Below are 21,219 nucleotides of genomic sequence, written 5' to 3'. Positions count from 1 at the left end.
AGGAGGCCCAATCTGTGGGATCCAATCGGTCTAGCAGAGGTGATTGGCAGCAGGTGGTCTCTCAAGTACCCAGGTCCAATACCATGAAGGGCTTTATAAGTGACGACTAGCGCCTTGAAGCGTACCCGGAGACCAGTAGGCAGCCAGTGCAGCTCGCGGAGGATAGGTGTTACGTGGGTGAACCGAGGTGCACCCACGATCGCTCGTGCGGCTGCATTCTGGACAAGCTGAAGTCTCCGAATGCTCTTCAAGGGCTGCCCCATGTAGAGCACGTTGCAGTAGTCCAGTCTAGAGGCCACAAGGGCACGAGTGACTGTTGTGAGGGCCTCCCGGTTCAGGTAGGGACGCAACTGGTGCACCAGGCGAACCTGGGCAAATGCCCCCCTGGTCACAGCCGACAAGTGGTGTTCAAAAGTCAGCTGTTGGTCCAGGAGGACTCCCAAATTGCGAACCCTGTCTGAGGGGCGTACTGTTTGACCCCCCCAGCCTGAGAGATGGAAAACTTGGCCAATTAGTAGGAGGGAAACACACCAGCCACTCGGTCTTATCCGGATTGAGAACAAGCTTGTTAGATGATCCAGGGAAGGCCTGAGGGAAGCTCCAGACACACCAGAAAAAAAGGGGGAGGCAAATAAAGACAAGGGAAATGAACTGGTCTGGGTGAGTTGAGGCATCTGCGTGAGTGACCAGAACAGGCAGATAGCCAGGACAAAATCTAGAGCAAGAGACTCTGAAAAATTAGACCAGTGTCTTCGAATTCCCAAGGAGAAATGGACAAATGGATCTGGACTTTTGTGCCCTTTCAGAGTAGCCCTTCGCAAAAAAAATAAAAAAGACCCATTAAAGAAGCAATCTTCTTCCAATAATATAGGACAACACATTTACTTAACGACTTGTGGTTGGTTTAACAATCACAGCAAAAATGGTCATAAAACGGGCAAGTGATTCACTTCACAAATGCATTGCTTGGTGACTGAGATTCTAGTCCCAAAAGTTGTTGCCAGTTGAGGACAATATGCACCGCTGAAAAGGGAAATGCACAAAATAAATCCTGAGGGAAAGAATTAAGGCAGAGTGAAAAAAAAAAAACTTTTAGTGGCACGATAGTATGCATAGGAACCAAGGAATGGTGAGTATCTTTTCAAGTGAAAAGCAAAGGGAAAAAATATCCCGCCAAATGATATGGCCTATAGATAAGCTGGCTAATCTTCTTCGAGGGACATTGTACATACAGCACTACTTTGGATGCAGATCCAAAATGCTGTGGATGCGATGATGATCTAACTACTAGAGTTAAAAGAGGCCAGTTCAGCGTTTGGCCCTAAATTCTATTCCACGGAGGAATCTTTATCATCTTTATTGTCATTGTACTTAAATACAATGGAATCTGAATTTTTAAAAAATCTAACATATATTTTATGTATTATTTTCTCATTCAGGAATTCAAGACGGTATACAAAACATTCCTATCATTGTGTATAGGTAGTCCTCAACTTAAAGGTAAAGGTTCCCCTTGCATATATGTGCTAGTCGTTCCCGACTCTAGGGGGCGGTGCTCATCTCAGTTTCAAAGTAGAAGAGCCAGTGCTGTCCAAAAAAGTCTCCATGGTCATGTGGCTGGCACGACTAAAGGCACATGGAACGCTGTTACCTTCCCACCAAAGGTGGTTCCTATTTTTCTACTTGCATTTTTTTACATACTTTCAAACTGCTAACTTGGCAGAAGCTGGGACAAGTAACAGCAGCTCACTCCAATACGCTGTGCTAGGGATTCGAACCACTGACCTGCCGACCTTTCTGATTGACAAGATCAGTGTCTTAACCACTGAGCCACCATGTCCCCTTATTGCCTGAAATTAGGCATGGAATTTCAGAGTCTCTACACCTTCACTTTTATAGCTTTCATTTTCTGTGAAGATTTTCAAAAGTATTTTAACATAATCTTGGGGCAGTTCAGAACCTATTAACTTCAGCTTGGCACATGGCTGATGGTGTTTTGACTGGTTTTTTTTTAAAGGGGAGGGCAGAGATCCATTTCCCCCAGGCACCTTAAAAGGATAAACCAATGTTCAGATCAATCATTTTTAATGTAAAACTGATCAGTAAGTTTAATGCCAAGGCATTCCCTACAAATGTTCCCACAGAATGAAGTACTGAATTAAAAATAACTTTAAAAAGTTCCTTGGCATAGAATACAGGAAAAAGAAAGTATGAACATTCAGATGAATATTTGGCCCGCATAGCTCTCCAGTTTTTTAAAAAAGGACCTTGACTTTGACCTCGTTCAACAGAAGTAACTGATAAGGATCTATGCGTCCTAATCGACAACTACCTAAGTATGAGACAGCAGTGTGCTGCAGCTGCAGAAAAAGCCAATGCGGCCCTTTTCTGCATCAACAGTGAGTACCAAGATCACAAGATGTGTCCGTGCTGCATTATATTGCACTAGTAACACTACACTTGGAATATTGCATCCACATTTGGGCACCATGATACAGAAAAGATATTGAGACTCTAGAAACAGTGCAGAGAAGAGCAACAAAGATGACTAGGGGACTGGTTATGTGTATAAAATATAAGATGAATATAATATAAATATAAGAGTTACAGGAACTGGATATGTCTAATCTACCACAGAGAAGGGCTAAGGGTGACTAGCAGTCTTTCAATATTTGAATGGATGGCGCATAAAATAGGTGGTCTATCTATTCTCTAAAGCACGTGAGAGATAGACAATAAGTAACAGAGGGAGAGTTATCAAAAAGAGATCCAACCTAGAATTAAGGAGAAATCTCCTATCTGTGAGAACAATTGATCAGTGGAACGGCTTGCCTCTAGAAATTATGAAATCACTGAAGGTTTTTAAGAGGAGACTGGACAGCCATTTGTCTAGAATGGCCTAAGGCCGAGGTGGCGCAGTGGTTAGGGTGCAGTACTGCAGGACACTTCAGCTGACTGTTATCTGCAGTTCGGCGGTTCTAATCTCACTGGCTCAAGGTTGACTCAGCCTTCCATCCTTCCAAGGTGGGTGAAATGAGGACCCAGACTGTGGGGGCGATATGTTGACTCTGTAAACCGCTTAGAGAGGGCTGAAAGCCCTATGAAGCGGTATATAAGTCTAACTGCTATTGCTATTGCTATTCAGGGAGCCAGTGAAAATGAGAAAATGCCTGAGGGGACTCAGTGGGGGAAGGAAAGACCTAGTGGGAGCCTTTTGGGGAGGAAAAAGCATGGGGATGACCAAGAGTTAGGAATCAAAGCACCGGGTGTCTCTGAGGGTAAGGCAGACCTAGGGAGGCAATCCTGGTCCCGCGCTATGCCTCAAAGAAATTCCCACAATCCTGAGGTAGCCAGTGTTCTTGCGTACCGACTCGTACATTTGTGTAATGGTTGCATCATGAAAATTGGGGAGTGGGATAGTTAACCAGCACTCTTGCATAACAGCCATTGCAAAATGCAACCATAATTGGCAGCTCCCATTAAATTTGTATGTCTAGGACTAATTGTATGCTGGCTTGGGAATTGTGGGACTCAAAATATGGAGGACACCAAGAAAGAAGGCTGAAATTTGACAAGTGGAAATTCCAAAATCAATATACAAAAAAAAAAAAAAAAAAAAAAAAACCACAAAACACTATGCAAAACTCTTTTTGAGGAATTCCACAACTTCTGCAAAAGAAAACATAAAAGTAACTTTTGCTGAAAAGTGAAACAGGAGTTAGCCTTTATGAAAGTAGCCTTCTCCATTTTTTTCCCTCTCAATCTACAAATCTAATCCTAAGAGATGTTGACTAAAAAGAATCAGGCCAGAAGCCAAATAGTCAATTTCCCACCTATACTCCCAATTGGAAATCAGAAACGAAATTCAAGACTTTTCTAAATTCATCAATGTTTGCCTCATATGAATTTCCTTGTGTGCAATAAAGGATGATTTATGCCTGAAGTACCGTCCACAGACTGAGCATCTGAACGGTTTCTCCCCTGTGTGTAAACCTACATGACTTAGAAGACTAGACCTACTACTAAAATCTTTTCCACAATCCGGACACTCATACGGTTTCTCTCCTGTGTGAGTCCTCTGGTGAATCACCAGGCTAGAATTCTGACTGAAAAGTTTTCCACAATCAGGACATTCAAAGGGTTTCTCTCCTGTGTGAATCCTTTGATGTCTCACCAGGTTGGAATTCTGACTGAAACCTTTGCCACAATCAGGACATTCAAAAGGTTTCTCTCCTGTGTGACTCCTCTGGTGTATTGCCAGGTCAGAACAGTGACTGAAGCTTTTTCCACAATCTGGACACTCATATGGTTTATCTCCTGTATGAGTCCTCTGGTGTTTCACCAGGTTGAAATTCAGACTGAAAGTTTTTCCACAGTCACGACATTCAAAGGGTTTCTCTCCTGTGTGAGTCCTCTGGTGTTTCACTAGGTTGGAATTTTGACTAAAGGTTTTCCCACAATCAGGACATTCAAAGGGTTTCTCTCCTGTGTGGGTCCTCTGGTGTTTCACCAGGTCAGAACTGTAACTGAAACATTTACCACACTCCAGACACTCATATGGTTTTTCTCCTGTGTGAGTCCTCTGGTGTTTCATCAGATCAGAACGGTAACTGAAAGTTTTCCCACACTCTGGACATTCATAGGGTTTTTCTCCTCTGTGAATCCTCTGGTGTATCACCAGGTCGGAATTCAGACTGAAACTTTTTCCACAATCTGAACATTCATATGGTTTCTCTCTTGTGTGAATCCTCTGGTGTTTCACCAGATTGGAATTCTTACTGAAACATTTCCCACAATCAAGACATTCATATGGTTTCTCTCCTGTGTGAGTCCTCTGGTGTATCACCAAATGGGAATTTTGACTGAAACTTTTTCCACAATCAGGACATTCAAAGGGTTTCTCTCCTGTGTGAATCCTCTGGTGTATCACCAGATTGGAATTCAAACTGAAACTTTTTCCACAATCAGGACATTCAAATGGTTTCTCTCCTGTGTGGGTCCTCTGGTGTTTCAACAGGCTGGAATTCTGACTGAAACGTTTCCCACAATCAGCACATTCAAAAGGTTTCTCTCCTGTGTGAGTCCTCCGGTGTATCACCAGGTGGGAATTTGCAATGAAACCTTTCCCACAATCAGGACACATATATGATTTCTTTCCTGTGTACGTCCTGTATGTCATTGGATCAAAACTTTTACTACAATTAGGGTATTCTGTGTGAATCCTCTGATGTTTCATCATGCTATATTTCTGTCTGAAACATTTCCCACAATCAGAACATTCAAAAGGTTTCTCTCCTGTGTGAGTCCTCTGATGTATCACTAGAAGGGAATTTGCCGTAAAACTTTTTCCACAATCAGGACATACATGTGATTTCTTTTCTGTGTATGTCCTGCGGTATATCACCAGGTGGGTATTCGGATCAAAACTTTTACTACAACCAGGGTATTCAAATGATTTCACTTCTGTGTGAGTCCTCTGGTGTTTCATCATGCTAGATTTCTGGCTGAAACGTTTCCCACAATCAGCACATTCAAAGGGTTTCTCTCCAATGTGAGACTTCTGGTGTATCACCAAGTGGGAATTTGTCATAAAACTTTTCCCACAAATAGGACAGTCACAGAGTTTCTCCCTGATGTGAATCTGCTGATGTATCTCCAGTTTGTCATTTTCGCTAAAGCATTCACCACATTCGGAGCACTTGTAGGGCATCTCTCCTGTGTGGGTCCTTCCATGATCCACAAGGGAGCTGTTCTGACCTAAGATTTTGTCACTTTCAGATAATTTGTATGGCTCTTCTCCAGAATGGATTGTGTTGTCCATAATCAGCTCTGATTTGCAATCTGTTCTTTTTCCATAATAGGCAGGTCTGTGCAACTTTTTCAACACTGATATTCTTGAAGAGGTCAAAAGTATGTGCGATCCTTGTTGGATGCAGCTTTGGTTCAAGTTATTGTTTTCTTCCTTACAGGGTGAATCCTCCATTATTGTCTGCCCTATGTGGCTTCCCAATTGACCCTTTCCTCCAGATATTGACTGACTTCCAGATATTTCACTCTTTTTCTAAATGGAAAAATAATCTCCCTTGACTTTTCATGTAATCCTTCCTTGTGTTCCTTGTACTCTATTTATTCCAGCTTGAAATCTATGTTGATTTTCTCTCTTTTGATTATCACCTTCTGAGGAGAAGAATTGTATATTTTTCTAAAGGAAATGGAAGATATTTTGATTTCTGGATTGATTTGCTTTCCTTTTCAAAGTTGCTTGTTATTCTAAGTTGTCCAGAGTGCTCTTGTTGGCATCCTCTTTTTCTGTAAGATTCAAATAAAAATGTAACATTAATTATTTATAAAATGGTTGAAGAATGTGTGAAAAAAAATACATATTACAAGTAAATAGCAATCATGCCACAATGGTAAAATAATCTCACATTAATTATGATTGATTTGACCTATTAAAGATTATAGCAATCCAAATTCAAATATCCATTCAATCATGAAATACACTTGTTGACTTAGAATTACAAATTCTTAGCAATGCAATTATTGGGTAGAATCTCTGTAATTAAGATAAATGTTTTTACCAAAGATGATTTACTGTTATAGACTTTACCAAAACTTGTAACTGATACTCCATTTAAACAATAGACATCTGTAAGTTTATATGGCAAGGGGAAAAACCAAGAATTAAATATAAATTATCACAAGATGCTAAGGGAAGAGGAGGTTTGGGCTTACCAGATTTGCAATTGTATTTTGATAGTCGTCGTTTTTTCTCGGAAAAAGAGTGTAACTCTCCAAAATAAGAGGTTATTAGCTACGGGGCCATGAATTAAGATTTGGATGGCATAGCTATTTATGGGTTGATAAGCTTAAATCAATTTTTTATTTTAATAATTACTTTTTTATACATACAATCCTAAGAATGTGGAATAAATGTAAAGTAAGGTTCTCTGCAAAGATGTCTTTTGGGGTATTTCCCCCCCCTCCCGGGAACCTTTTTTTTAGAAAAGAAATAGTGGCGAGGCCAGACTGATAAGACTTATGGTCAAATAATAGCTTTCAATTATGGTGACCCTATCCTCAAGTCTACAGAGAAGTTGGAATAAGAAGGGTGTGTTTGCCATTGATTTACATATTTGAAATTGAATAAAAAAAGTTTAAACTAGACAAAAAGAGATATGGATTTGAATTTGCAAAAAATGAATTGGAAATTCTATTGTGTGGTAGTGATGAACAAAATATTACTAAAATTTATAAATTATTATTGAAATTGAACTTGGAGAATGAGTATGTAAAGCACTGTATGATTCAGTAGGAAAAGAACTTGGACATAATATAATACTTGAATAATGGAAGAATGTGGATGAAAGGCCTAAAATTCACATTAAAATATAACTCAAAAGAAAACTTTCATAAGATAATGCACTCTTGGTATCTGATACCAAACAAATTGTCAAGAATCTATAAAGGCACCTCAAATAAGTGTTGGAAATATAAATGTAAAGAAGGAATTTTTTTAGCATAAAATTAATAACTTGACTGAAATATACTAACAGAAGGATACAAACTATTCAAAAGAAACAGACCTAACATTATTGCATTATATGTTAGAGGTCATTATATCTCTGCAAAGACGCACAAAACTAAGGATGAAAGCTGCCTCAAATGCATTGTGATATGTGTACTACAGGCCACAGAACAAAGCAGAAGAAATAGATGAACTATTTTCTAACCAATTAGGAAACACATCAGAGTAGTAATGGGAGAATTTAACTACCCTGATATCAACTGGGAGAAAATCTCAGCAACAAGTTGGGAATCCAATAGGTTCCTAACCAACGTAGTTGACAACTTTGTCACCCAAAAGATAGAGGAGGCAGTAAGAGGGGACAGCTGTACTGGACCTTATTCTTACCAACAGAGAAGAGGTGAGAGAGGGAGTTGAAGTTGCTGGAACTTTGGGAGACAATGACCATGTCATATTGGAATTCAATATAAAACAGACGCAAGCAATAGAACATAATCAAATCGGAGCCTTAGACTTGAAAAGAGTTGATTTTAACAAACTCAGAGAGATTTTGGGAAGGATTCCACGGTTGAAAACTTTAAAAGGGAAAAAAAGGAAGCACAAAAAAAAAATGGAAAAAGGATAAATAACAAAAGCAGAATAGCTTGAATCTGCAAAGATAAATTTAGGAAAGCTAAGGGTCAGAATGAAGTAAGACTTGCAACAAATGTCAAAAACAATTTAAAAAGCTTCTTGTGATACATAATGATGCAAGATACATTTTGATACAAGAAAAAAGTCAAAGAAACAATTGGGAGACACTAATGGGAGATGATGGCAAGTAAATAAGGGGCAGTAGAGAGAAGGCAGAACTGCTTAATTCATTGTTTGCATCTGTCTTCACTCAAAAGAAAATACAAATCAACTTATCAAAAACAAAAGCGTAACAGGCAGGCTAGAAAATCAAATTAATATAAGCAAAAATAAGGTAAGAGAACACCTGTCAGCTCTGGATAGATTCAAATGTCCAGATCCTAATGGATTACATTCCAAAGTACTGAAGGAACTAGTTTAGTTTAGTTTAGTTTATTTGTCTTGTATGCCGCCCACTCCCGAAGGACTCCGGGCGGCTCACAATAAACAAGGGAAGGGGGATAAATAGACAAAAACAACACTTTAAAATACGCAACATTCACAGTTTCCGTGGGGCTGGATATTTCACAAGCCCCCCGGCCTGCTGGAGCAGCCAGGACTTGGTGGCTTTGCGGAAGGCCGAGAGGGTAGTAAGGGTCCGGATCTCCACGGGGAGGTCATTCCAGAGGGCTGGAGCTGCAACAGAGAAGGCTCTCCCCCGGAGAGTCGCCAGCTGACATTGGCTGGCAGATGGAATCCGGAGGAGACCTAACCTGTGAGATCTAATTGGCCTATGGGAGGTAATCGGCAGGAGGCGGTCTCTCAAGTACCCAGGTCCGATGCCATGTAGGGCTTTATAGGTGAAGCGGGTCAGGAGACTAATGGGTAGCCAGTGCAGCTCACGGAGGATAGGTGTAACGTGGGTGTACCTGGGTGTAACTGGCAGACTTGATCTCAAAAACTCTGAACTACATCTTTCAAAGTTCTTGGAGCACCGGGAAACTACCAGTTGATGAGGATTTTCAAAAAAGAAAAAAAAACCACTCTGCTGGAGAGATGTTCCCTGAAGATGGGCTCTAGCATGGGTCTGAAAACTTGGAAGATAAAACCTGTGGTCTCAGTGACTGACCCAGATTGAATCCTGAAAAAAAAAATCCAGAAAACTATCGACCCATCAGCCTGACATCATTATCAGGGAAAATCTTGGGAAAAAATAATCAAGCAACAAATTTGCAAGCACCTAAAAGCAAACCAAGTTATAACCAGAAGCCAACATAGGTTTGTCAAAAACAGATGATGCCAAACAAATCTTATCGTACAAAGCCTTAGAAAAGCCACACTTGGAATGCTGCAATCAGTTTTGGTCACGACAATATAAAACAGATTTTGAGACTCTGGAAAAAGTGGAGAAGAGCAACAAAAATAATTAGGTGACTAGAGACTAGAACATATGAAGAATGATTGCAGGGATTGATTATGTCTAGCCTATGAAAAGAAGGACTGGCGAGATATTATAGCAGTGTTACAGTATTTCAGGTGCTGACACAAAGATGAGGGGGTAAACTATTTTCCAAAGTACCAGAAGACAAGAAGAAATGGTTGGAAATCAATCAAAGAAAGAGGCAATCTGGAATTAAAGAAAAACTTCCTAATGGTGATAACAATTAACCAGTGAACAACTTGCCTTCAGAAGTTGTTTGTACTTCATCACTGAAAGCTTTTAAGAAGGGACTGGAGAGCCATTTGTCTGAAATAGTCTCTCCTACGCGCGAGCAGGATTTGGACTAGATGACTTCCAAGATCCCTTCTGTTATTCTATATTACATTATCATTTATGGTGGACAAAGCTAAGAAAAATTGGAGTAGGATTCACATCCTAATACAGAAGATTCTTAAAGTGAGCATGAAGATAAAAACAGAGTGTTTTCTTTTAGGCTTAAGGGATAAAGAAGTTGGGGAAAAAATGCAACTTTGATGTTATCTATGTTAACAGCAACAAGAATACTTTATGCACAAAAATAGAAGGATACTTTGATTCCCACAATGGACAAATGGTTGCAAAAGTTGACGGAGTTAACAGAGATGGATAAACGACTGCTTTGATTAAAGAAAAGAACACAATTAATTTTGACTTTATGTGGAAACTGCTTTTGGATTTTGTCCTTGAGGTAGAAAAAAATGAAATTCTAATTTTAGGATTTTTTAAATTAGATACAGTAAGTTTGTTGTTATAGAAATGGCTAGTATACATTATTATATAAAACTAAAAAGTTGAGGTTTTATATTTGCACCTTATTCTACTGCACTAAAAGGAGTCAGAAGTCAATACTTTTTTTTCTTTTTCCCTTAATCCTATATTTTTCTCTCTTCCCCTGTTCCTCCCTTATTTTACAATTATTTTCATTTTTCTTTATATTTCTGTATTTTATATGTTGTTAAACTGATAAAATATGTGTGGGGAAAAAATCTTATCACTGCAAAAGGTGATTATGAAATATATCTGGTGCTGGGGATAGATTTTAGAATTACAGATATATACAGACAGACACACACAAACACACACTCTCTCTCTCTGTCCCAAAATGGTTATAATCAAACCTTCTGAGGCAATTTTAGAGTTGTGGGGATTTAACTGATGAAATGATACTTAAAGTCTCATGAAGATTTAGCAATAGCAGTTAGACTTATATACCGCTTCATAGGGCTTTCAGCCCTCTCTAAGCGGTTTACAGAGTCAGGATATTGCCCCCAACAACAATCCGGGTCCTCATTTTACCCACCTCGGAAGGATGGAAGGCTGAGTCAATCCTGAGCCGGTGAGATTTGAACAGCCGAACTGCAGAACTGCAGTCAGCTGAAGTAGCCTGCAGTGCTGCATTTAACTACTGCGCCACCTCGGCTCTATATTTGAAGCACTACTTTTCCCCATGGAAGTCCTGAGCTCCAACCAAGCGCAGGAAATACTGTCCGAAAGCACTCTGGTGACATCCCAACAGTGGTGACTTTCAATTTTTTTTAGAAGCTCTTCTGTAGGTGTGGCCTGCTTTGTGGGAGTGGCTTGCCAGCCATGTGGCTGGGTGGGCATGGCCAACTTGTAAAATGTGGTGAAACTCACTTAACAATGCTCTTGCCTAGCAACCAAAATGTTGGCTTAGAAACTCTGGCATTGAAGTGCGCAAGTCTTAAAGCTGTCAAGTTACAAGACCTTTTCACCCCTAACCCTTTAGAAAAAAACACCCCAGGGGTGTTCAAGCTTGACAGCTTTAAGACTTGTGGACTTCAACTCCCAGAATTCCTCCTCTCGCTCTTCATCTTGATGATGTGCGGAAGGGCGGGGGGAGGGAGCTAGAACCGGTTCTAAACGGCATTGTAGATTTGTGGAATCTCTTCTATAGAAGAGGTTAGAACTGGCAGGAACCCACCCCTGCATCCCAATTCCGATAATCCTCACTTAATGAGTGCCCTTGGGACTGGCATCAGTGTCACTAAGCAGCCTGACTATGAAACATGGCACATGACAGGGACAACTTATTTTTTTTTCCCTCAGCAGTTCTTAAGTAAATCACTGTCGGTTGTTAAAAGGCAATTTCTCATGACCCTGGCTTGCAACTTCCTGCTGGCATCCCCACTGATTTTGCTTGCTAGAAGCTAGCTGGAAAGGTCCCAAATGGGGATCAGGAGTGTGGGATGCTGCAAGCATCATAAATGTGCACTAGTTGGAAGCACTCCTTTCCCTGCACTTTCATAACCACAAAAGTGTGGTCAATGAACAAGTGCCATAATGGTCCCAAATTTCTGCTTTTACACGGAAATTTTGAGATTCACAAAACATATGGTAAGTGAGGATTACCTATACAAACTGAACATCCAAAAGGTTCTCAATAGCTATTTATTTTACAAAGTGCTGGGTTAGGCACAGATGAACCCGGTTAGTACACAGATGGGGCACCAATAGTAAATAGTGAGTTTGTTGACTAGACATGAAAGTGAAAAACAAAACAAAACTCAAATCCCAGATGAGACCAGTGGCAGATCAGTCCAACATTACTGCCAAAAAACCAGGAGGTCTAAAACAGAACAGAGTGGGAAGGAACCTTGGAGGTCTTCTAGTCCAATCCCATACTCAGGTAATACCAGTGATGGCTAACCTTTTGTCGAGGTGTGCCAAAAGCATGGGGGACGGGGGGGATCGCGTGCACATGCCCACACCCATAATGCAAAGCCCTCCCCCCGTGCATAACCTTCCCTTCCTGCGCATGTGTGCAGGCCTCATTGAAGCCTCCGGACTTCTGGGAGGCGCATTGGGCCGTTTTTTTGCCCTCTGGAGGCTTCAGGAAAGCCTCCTGAACCCTCTTGAGGGAGGAAAACTGCCCAATGGGCAACCCAGAAGTTTGTTCCCGAACTTCCAGTGGGCCCCGTTGGGCCATTTTTCACCCTCCCCAGGCTTCCGGGAAGCCTCCTGAAGCCTTCGGAGGGTAAAAAATGGCTGAAAATAATGACCGAAAATCAGCTGGCCAGCGTGCGCATGCATGCTGGAGCTGATAGGGCAACGCCCCACATGCCCTCAGAAATGGCTCTTTGTGGCACCTGTGCCATAGGCTCGCCATCCCAGCCTTATACCTTTCCCAAAAAATTGTTGTCCTCGCCACATTTGTTAAGTGAATGACTGCAGTTCTTAAAATAGTAACGCGATTGTTAAGTGAACCTGGTTTCCCCATTGACTTTTGCTTGTCAGAAGGTGGCAAAAGGGGATCATGTGACCTCGTGACCTTGCAACTGTCATAAATGTAAGCCAGTTATCAAGCATCCAAATACCATGTAACTATGGGGATACTGCAACGGTCATAAGTTTGAAAAATGATCATGTCACTTTTTTCAGTGCTGTTCTGATTTCGAAGGGTTACTACATGAACTGTGGTAAGTCAATGACCACGATGTACTTACTAACAGAGAAGAAATGGAACAGCAACAAACATGATTGGGGGGTCTAGAACAGTGTTTCTCAACCTTGGCAACTTGAAGATGTCCGGACTTCAACACCCAGAATTCCCCAGCCAGCATTTGCTGGCTGGGGAATTCTGGGAGTTGAAGTCCAGACATCTTCAAGTTGCCAAGGTTGAGAAACACTGGTCTAGAAGATAAAACATAAGAAGAACAATTACAGGAATTGAGCAGATCTAGTCTAGTGAAAAGAAAGATTAGGGGTGACATATCAGTGTTCCAATATTTCTTTATACCACAAAAAAGAGGGGGGGGTATCAAATTATTTTCCAAAGCACCGAGGACAGGACAAGAAATATTGGATGGAAACTAATCAAGGAGAGAAGCAACCTAGACACAAGGAGAAATATCCTGATAGGGATAACAGTGGATCAGTGGAATGGCTTGCAGAAGTGATGGGAGCTTCATCCCTGGAGGCTTTGAAGAAGAGACTGGACAGCCATTTGCCTGAAATGGTTTAAGGTCTCTTGCTCAAGCAGAGAGTTGGATTAGATGACCTCAAAGGTCCCTTCCAATCTGTTATTCTATGTCTGCGGAGAGTCTTAATCATCTAGGTCAGTGTTTCTCAACCTTGGCAATTTGAAGATGTCCGGACTTCAACTCCCAGAATTCCCCAGCCAGCGAATGCTGGCTGGGGAATTCTGGGAGTTGAAGTCCAGACATCTTCAAGTTACCAAGGTTGAGAAACACTGATCTAGGTCATGGTTGTCCCAAAGGTGCTTTTTTTCAAGAGGCAACGGGACTTTCTGGTTTTTCTTAGCTTCCTGGATGACGAGTGAAACATCTTCAGAGAAAAACCAGAAGGTCCAGTTGCCTCTTGAAAAAAAAAGCACCTCTGAATCTATTATTCTATATTCTATTCTATGCCCTCTGATTCTACGCCGTGGAGGAAACCTAACAGCCCTACTTGCTCCCAGCTTCTCCTCCTCAACTCACCTGCGGGCTGCTGCTTCGATCCTGGGAAGAGCACAAAAGCCACTCCGCACACCACCTTCCTCCCTTGAGTGATTCAGTAGAGGAAGTTCCTCTGCGCTTCTCCTCTCCTCCCATCCTTTCTAGCAATACAGCACTCGATGGTTTTAACTCCTTTAAATTCAAACACAGATGGTGCTATTATGCTGTCGGCTCTCTTAGCTACAGATGTTGCCTGTCTGACCACCATCTCGTGACAGGAGGCAGAAAAGCAAGTCTGTCCTGTTTGCAAGATGTTTTCACTGATTACATGCTATCTAGTCGGTTTTTCGACTCTTAGCAATCAAACTCTGCAACCCTGCCAAGTGAAATGTGACACCGCTCCTCTTGTGAATATTATCTCTGTGCTGATCCATAAAAATTCATGAAGTTCTTACAGAATAAAAGTTAGAAGGGTCCAACTCTCCAAACGGGAGATCCTATACCATTCCGGGCAAATGGCTGCCAAATCTCCTCTTAAAAACCTCCACTGATGGAGTACCTTCTGGAGGCAGTTCAGTTCAGTTCAGTTTATTTCATTTATATGCCGCCCTTTTCCCCCGAAGGGGACTCAGGGCGGCTCACAACTCAACCAGGGAAGGGGAATACAGACAAAAAGAAATTTAAAAAAACAAAGCATAACGATGCATAATTTAAAAACATACAACAGTCATACCATTCGAGACGGGGGCAACAGCTCTTTAGCCCCAGGCCTGTCGGAACAGCCAGGTTTTAAGGGCCTTGCGGAAGGCCTGGAGGGTGGTGAGGGTTCGAATCTCCACGGGGAGTTCGTTCCAGAGGGTCGGAGCAGCCACAGAGAAGGCTCTCCTCCGGGTAGTCGCCAGTCGACACTGGCCGGCGGATGGAATTCGGAGGAGGCCTAATCTGTGGGATCTGATCGGTCTAGTGGAGGTAATTGGCAGCAGGCGGTCTCTCAAGCTGTTCATTAATTGTTCTCACTGAAAGGAGATTTCTCCTTGTTTCTAGGTTGGATCTCTTTTTGATAAGTCTCCACCTGTTACTTCTTGTCCTGCTCTCAGGTGCTCTGGATAATAGGACGACCCCCTCAAATGTGTCAGCCCCTCAAATATTGAAATATTGCTATCATGTCACCCCTAGCCCTACTCATTCTATATTTCAGCGTTCAGTTCTTAAATCTTTTTGTGTGGCTTTTTTTCTGCACTCTTTCTAGATTCTCATCTCTTTTTTTATCATGGTTGAGCAAAACTGGACACAATATTCCAGGTGTACACTTACCAGTACAGTACATGCAGTACTGATATTTCATATGATCTTGATTCTATCCTTCTGTTGATGCAGGCTAAGACTGTGTTGACCTTCTCTGCAGCTGCAGCACACTGCTAGTTCATAGTTGGAGCAATTGTGCACTGGAACTCCTAGATCTCTCTCACAGATACTGTTGTTGAGCCAAATACAACTTCTTGTTGTGCATTTAAGTGTAAAACTTTATTTTTCTCACCGCTGAATTACATTGTGCTGGAAAGGACCCAATGTTTAAGCCTGTTAAGATCCTTCTGTTGTCTCCAAATTGGTAAGCTCCCATTCTATCCCTTCACCAAAATCATGTATGTTGAAGAGTACTGGGCCTAAGATAGAGCCTTGGGGTGTCCCCGCTGCATACTTCCCTCCATATAGATGCAGTTCACCTTTTCCACCTTCTGATAAGAAAAGACAATGAGAAAGCCAGATTCACTTTACAAGTGTGTTACTAAGTTAACAACTGCAGTGATTCACTTATCAACTGTGGAAAGAAACATAAATTTGAGTAGGACTCAGTAACTTTCTTTCTTAGCAAGAGTTTTCTCTCCCTTGTCTGTCACCTGCTGGGGAAGAAGAAGAGTTTTGTAGCTTTTCTGCAGGAGCTTAAGATTGTAAGTGCTGCCTTGGTTTGCTTTCCATTTTAATGCTGCCTGTGATTCTCAGTCCTCCCCGGTGCTCTCTTTGACATTCTTTCAATTCACATAAAAGAGTTACTATAATTATGGTTTATAAAATGGCTGCTCAAATGTGCAAAAATGAGAAAAAAGCATACATTGCAATAAAAAACACCACAATGTTAACCTCTTACATTAATTATCATTCATTTTCAACATACAGGTCTAGTGAGATCCAAGTTCAAATATTCAATCATGAAATTTACTTGTTGACTTATGTCAATCCCAAATTCATAGAAAGGGTTATCAACATATATATCTGGAAGTACTGGGGACAGATTACACATATACACATACATGTGGGTGCACTCACACTTTTTAATCTAATTTTAGAGAGACAGGGTAAGGCTTCATTTATGAAATGATCCTAAGAGTCTCGGCAAGATTTAAAGGACTATTTTTGCTCATGGAAGTCCCACCACTCCAAATAAGAAAAAGGCAAGAAATACTGCCCTCAACCATACTGGTGACATCCCAATTCAGGCAATCCTCGCTTACCAAAAGCCATTGGACCTGCGTGTCCATTCCTAAATGGTGTGATTGTTAAGTGTGACATCACTTAACCATGCCAACTCACAACATCCTTCCTGGCTGAAGTTATTAAGCAAATCACTGTGGTCTGCTCAGAGCAAAGTAACATCACTGTGACTTGCAACTTCCTGCCAATTTCCAAATGATTTGGTTTGTTGGAAGCCAATTGTGAAGATTCTAAACGGTGAGTCCATGACACTGCAACTCTCATAAACGCAAGCCAGTGCCACCCCAAGTAACTGTGAAGGTCGCAACTTGGAGGAAAAGTTGAAAGTCTTCTTTTTCAGCACCACTGTAACTTTGAAAGCTGAGTGCTCAGAGGTATTTGAGGACCATCTATAAATCTGAACATCCCCAAATCGTGCTCAGTAGATATTTTAAAATAAGTCCTGCGATAAGCAGAGGTATGTAACATTAATCCATGGATGGAGCACCACCAGGTAATCCCGTGTTTGTTTGCTAGATATGGAAGTAAAAACAAAATCCCTGAAGCCAGCCCTGGCAGATCGGTTCCAAATTGCTGCCAAGAAAAGAACACGCCCATGAAATTACAAGGACTCAACCCTAACAGGGAGGAGATTCTTTAACTCTCCCAACAAGCAAAAACTTGCATGCACCAGTATTAAAGCATGAACCACCAGTGGAATAAAATCCGGGGAAGGGAGGAATATGTAACAGCTGACATGTTTCAGCTCTGCTTTTACACCACGGAGGAAACCAAAAAGCCCCACTTGCTTCCGGCCTCTCCTCCACCTTCCTCAACTCACCTTTCAGCTGCTACTTCGACCCAGGGAAGACCAGGAGAGCCGCCCTCCACGCCTCAATTTTCTCAGCGGAGAGCCGGAAAAGGAAGTTCCTCTGCTGTTCTCCTCCAAGTCCTCTCTAGCAATCTAATATTCGGATGTTTCAACTCCTTTGGCCTCCATTACCAATGCTCTATATTTGTAGTCTAGCGCGGGCGTTGCTTATCTATAGTGCGCCATCTAGCGACATAAAGCTGAAAACCAGGTTGTTCTGTCTCTACCTAAGGCGGTTGCAAGATTTTTTTTATTGATTATGTTAACAGAATAACAAAGAATAGAATAGAATAGAATAGAATAATAGAATAGAATAGGAATTTGTTGGAAGGGACCTTGGCGATCTTCTACTCCAGTCCCCATTCCAGACAAGTGGCTGTCCAATCTCTTCTTAAAAACCTCCAGTGTTGGAGAATCCACAATTTCTGGAGGCAAGTCGTTCCACTTAATTAATTTTTCTGACTATTAGGAAATGCCATCAAGTAGTTTTGGCACCACAGCCTTAGGGACACTCCCAGTAGAAAGACAAGCACTGCCACCCCATGCCCCCCTGTTACACAAAATTAACTAGATTCTGGGCTGTAAAAGCTCATGAAGCACTTCTTTATGTGCAGAATCCCTAAATGATGGCCACTTGCTCTTGGATGCTGTTAATAGAATAACAGAATGTGCAATATTAGTTCCCTGTCTGTATTATTGGTGAGGCTGAATCTGGCTAGAACAATCTTTCCAATTTACTGAGTAAAAATTCAGCTTAGCACATGCATAAACCTATGAAAGGTTGTCATTCTCTTGGTTGGAAATGCCTATTTTTTCCTCCTAATTTGTAATTTTAAAGTAATAAAATATACAAAACAAAAATGATAGAAAATAAAGATATAGAACACAACATTGAAAATAGACCCCCGTACAGTTGTGCTTTCCAATGTTCTTTCTATCGAGTAATTGTACCATGGATGTATGGTTGCAGAAGTTGATTGAGTTGGCTGAAATGGCAAAATTGACTAGTTTGATTAAAGAATATAAGTACTTTTGTTTCCACATGGAGACCACTTTTGAGCTTTCTGTTTGAAATGGAAAAGAATGAAACTTTTATTTTAGGTTTTTTCAATCAAATTGGCAGATCTTTATAGAAATGGCTTGTTCATATTATTATGAAAAAGCAAAAAGTTGTGATTTGATGTTAATGCCTTATTTTACTGCAACAGAGTCTGTTTCTTTTTCCTTATCCTTCCTCACTTCTCTTCCCCCTCTTTCTCCCCATTTTCCTTTCAACTTTTGTATTTTAGATCTTGCTTTATCTTATAATTCAATAAAAATGTTAAACCAAACAAATCCTGACTTGAAGTCCATTCCTCAGAGAAGCATACCAATGATGGTTTGTAACAGTGGTGAAATTCAATTTTTTTTTTACTACTGGTTCTGTGGGCATGGCTTGGTGGTGGTGTTCTGGAACTAAATGGGCGTGGCCAACTCAATGTCACTCATGGCCACACCCACTCAATCACATCACCACCACCACCAAGCCACACCCACAGAACCAGGTTGAGAAAAATGTGTGTATGAATCCATTCACAGTGGAGCTGCTGCTCCCTCCCTCCCAAGGGTCAAAGTACCTTAAAGGGACAGGCTGCAGCAGCTCTGCTGTGAATGGAAGGAGAAATGTTTGGATTGTCTCTGCTGTATTTAATGTTGACTTCTGTGTAGAGACAATCCAAATATTTCTCTCTGTTCACAGCAGAGCTGCTGCAGCCTGTCCCCTTTAAGATAGTTCCTGGGAGAGAGGGGGCCGAGAGGGACCATAAAGGGAGCAGCAGCTCTGCTGTGAACAAAGAAAGGTTTGGATTGCCTGCTGCAGAGGTGGGTTCCTACCAGTTCGCACCAGTTCGGTAGAACTGGTTCGTCAAATCTACCGAATCGGTTAGAAGAGGTTCCACCAGAAAAGAAGAAATAAATAAATAAAAAAAGAAAAAGTGAGAGAGATGAAAGAAAAAAAGGAAAAAGAGACACAGAGACAAAAGGAAGGAGAGAGAGAGAGAGAGAGAGAGAGAGAGAGAGAGAGAGAGAGAGAGAGAGAGAGAGAGAACACATGGTCGGCAAGCTACTCCCACCAGGTCACATGGCCGGCAAGCCATTCCCACAAAGGAGGCCACACCCACAGAGTAGGTTCAAATTTTTTTTGAAACCCACCACTGGTCTGCTGCATTTAAAATTGAATTCTGCGGGAGGGGTGGAGCCTGGATGCCGTGATGAGACGATGTGCAATCTCAAACTCTGAGATCACACTCGATACTTTTATTGCTGGGGGGTTCTAACGGACCTAAATCATCCCGAAGAGATGGTGAATAGGAAGATTACATCTTGCTGATCTCGGGGATATCGCAAAATCTCCCAGAAAAGCAGGCTTAAAGTCTTCGGCTGGCAGTAAAAATTCCAGTCTTTCAAGGCTGACAAAGTCAGGGCAATTTGGAGAAGAAATGTTTAGCTGGTAAGAAACTTTTATTGTTTAAAGAAAAACGGACTGCCTAAAAATTTTTAAAACTAACTTAAATCAAAGAATAAAAGAACTTAGTGGCGATTTTGATCTTTCTAATGGTTTTGGGCAGTGGTTATCTTACTTTTTAAATGTTATTTACATGGATTGATTCTAAGTAAACCTTTTCAAATGGATGGATTACTCTAACATTTCTTCTGACTCTCTGTAAGCTAATTGACTACAAATTGACTGTTTACATCTTGACACTTTTATTGCTTGGCTGTTCTGGCTTAAGATCTGATAAGTTTGTACAGCTGTTCCCTTTGTAGTCTGTTTTCACTTGCGAATCAGTCTTGCTGAGCTTTTAAGAAAAAATACAACTGCATATAAACATGGCGTCTCTTCAAGCGTCTCTCCAAGCGATACTTTCAGCTTTGAAGAGGGTGTTTAATACAAAGGAAAGAATTCAGAGAAAATTGGATTATTTGGTGTTTTTGACAACAAATTGTGAGGAAAAAACTGAGGATGTTTATCAAATGCAAAATAAGAAGATGGAAATTCAAAAAATTGAAATGGAAAACGGAGATAAAGAATTTGAGCTCGTTGATATTCGTGACAATTGGTTTATTTCTGAGGGAGGAAAGAATGGAATATTTGAAGAGGAGTTAAATGGAGAGAAAATTTACTTCAAAGGAGAGGACATAGAAAGAGAAGAAAATACTAAAGAATTTATGGACTATGAAATACTATTTGCAAAACATTTGATAACACTGCTGAGAATTAAAGACAAGCTGATAAAGGAAACAAAAGGTGGGCGTCAACATTATATGAGAGATACCACAAACAAGAAGGTGCAAAGATTACTTCGTATGGACCCGTTCAAAAAGATGTTTGGAGAATTGGATCCACAAATGGCAGTAGATATAAGACTGAGCTTTTTATACCATTCTGACTTACTAAACAAAGCCTAAGAACTATCTGTATTACACCCAGAAAAAAAAAAAGCCATTGCAGTGGATATCGTTTTCTGGAAGCATCATGGAGAGGAAATAATTGTTGTATCTAGCTGGTGGATCACCCAGAAGAATGTGAAGGATCGTGGTGAGAAAACATTTCTGCTCTGGGAGATCCCCTTCCTCTGGGACTGATGGAGGAGTTAGGGATTATGAGTGCACACAAATGAATGGCGTTGTGAGTGTGAGCTCTTCCCAAGAAGCTCCCACGGGGAGCATAGCGACTTCTTAAAAGCCCTCTCAACATGGTTTTGAAATTGCAGGTTTCTTTGGAGAAGGCTGAAGCAGATGTGGCTCCTACATATTCAGAGTTAATAGACTCAATGCGTGATGAACTGAACTTTCTTAAGACAGG

The 21,219-nt window shown here is 41.1% G+C and overlaps 1 pseudogene; it reads right to left on the bottom strand.

Annotated features, from left to right (window-relative positions):
• The window catches only part of LOC116523854, a 44,009-nt pseudogene extending 26,440 nt beyond the window's left edge, over positions 1 to 17,569 (bottom strand).
• Between the last annotated feature and the right edge of the window lie 3,650 nt (positions 17,570 to 21,219).

Source organism: Thamnophis elegans, chromosome 2, assembly GCF_009769535.1.
Source record: "Thamnophis elegans isolate rThaEle1 chromosome 2, rThaEle1.pri, whole genome shotgun sequence".
NCBI lineage: Eukaryota > Metazoa > Chordata > Lepidosauria > Squamata > Colubridae > Thamnophis > Thamnophis elegans.
This window is presented reverse-complemented; position numbering and strand designations above follow the sequence as displayed.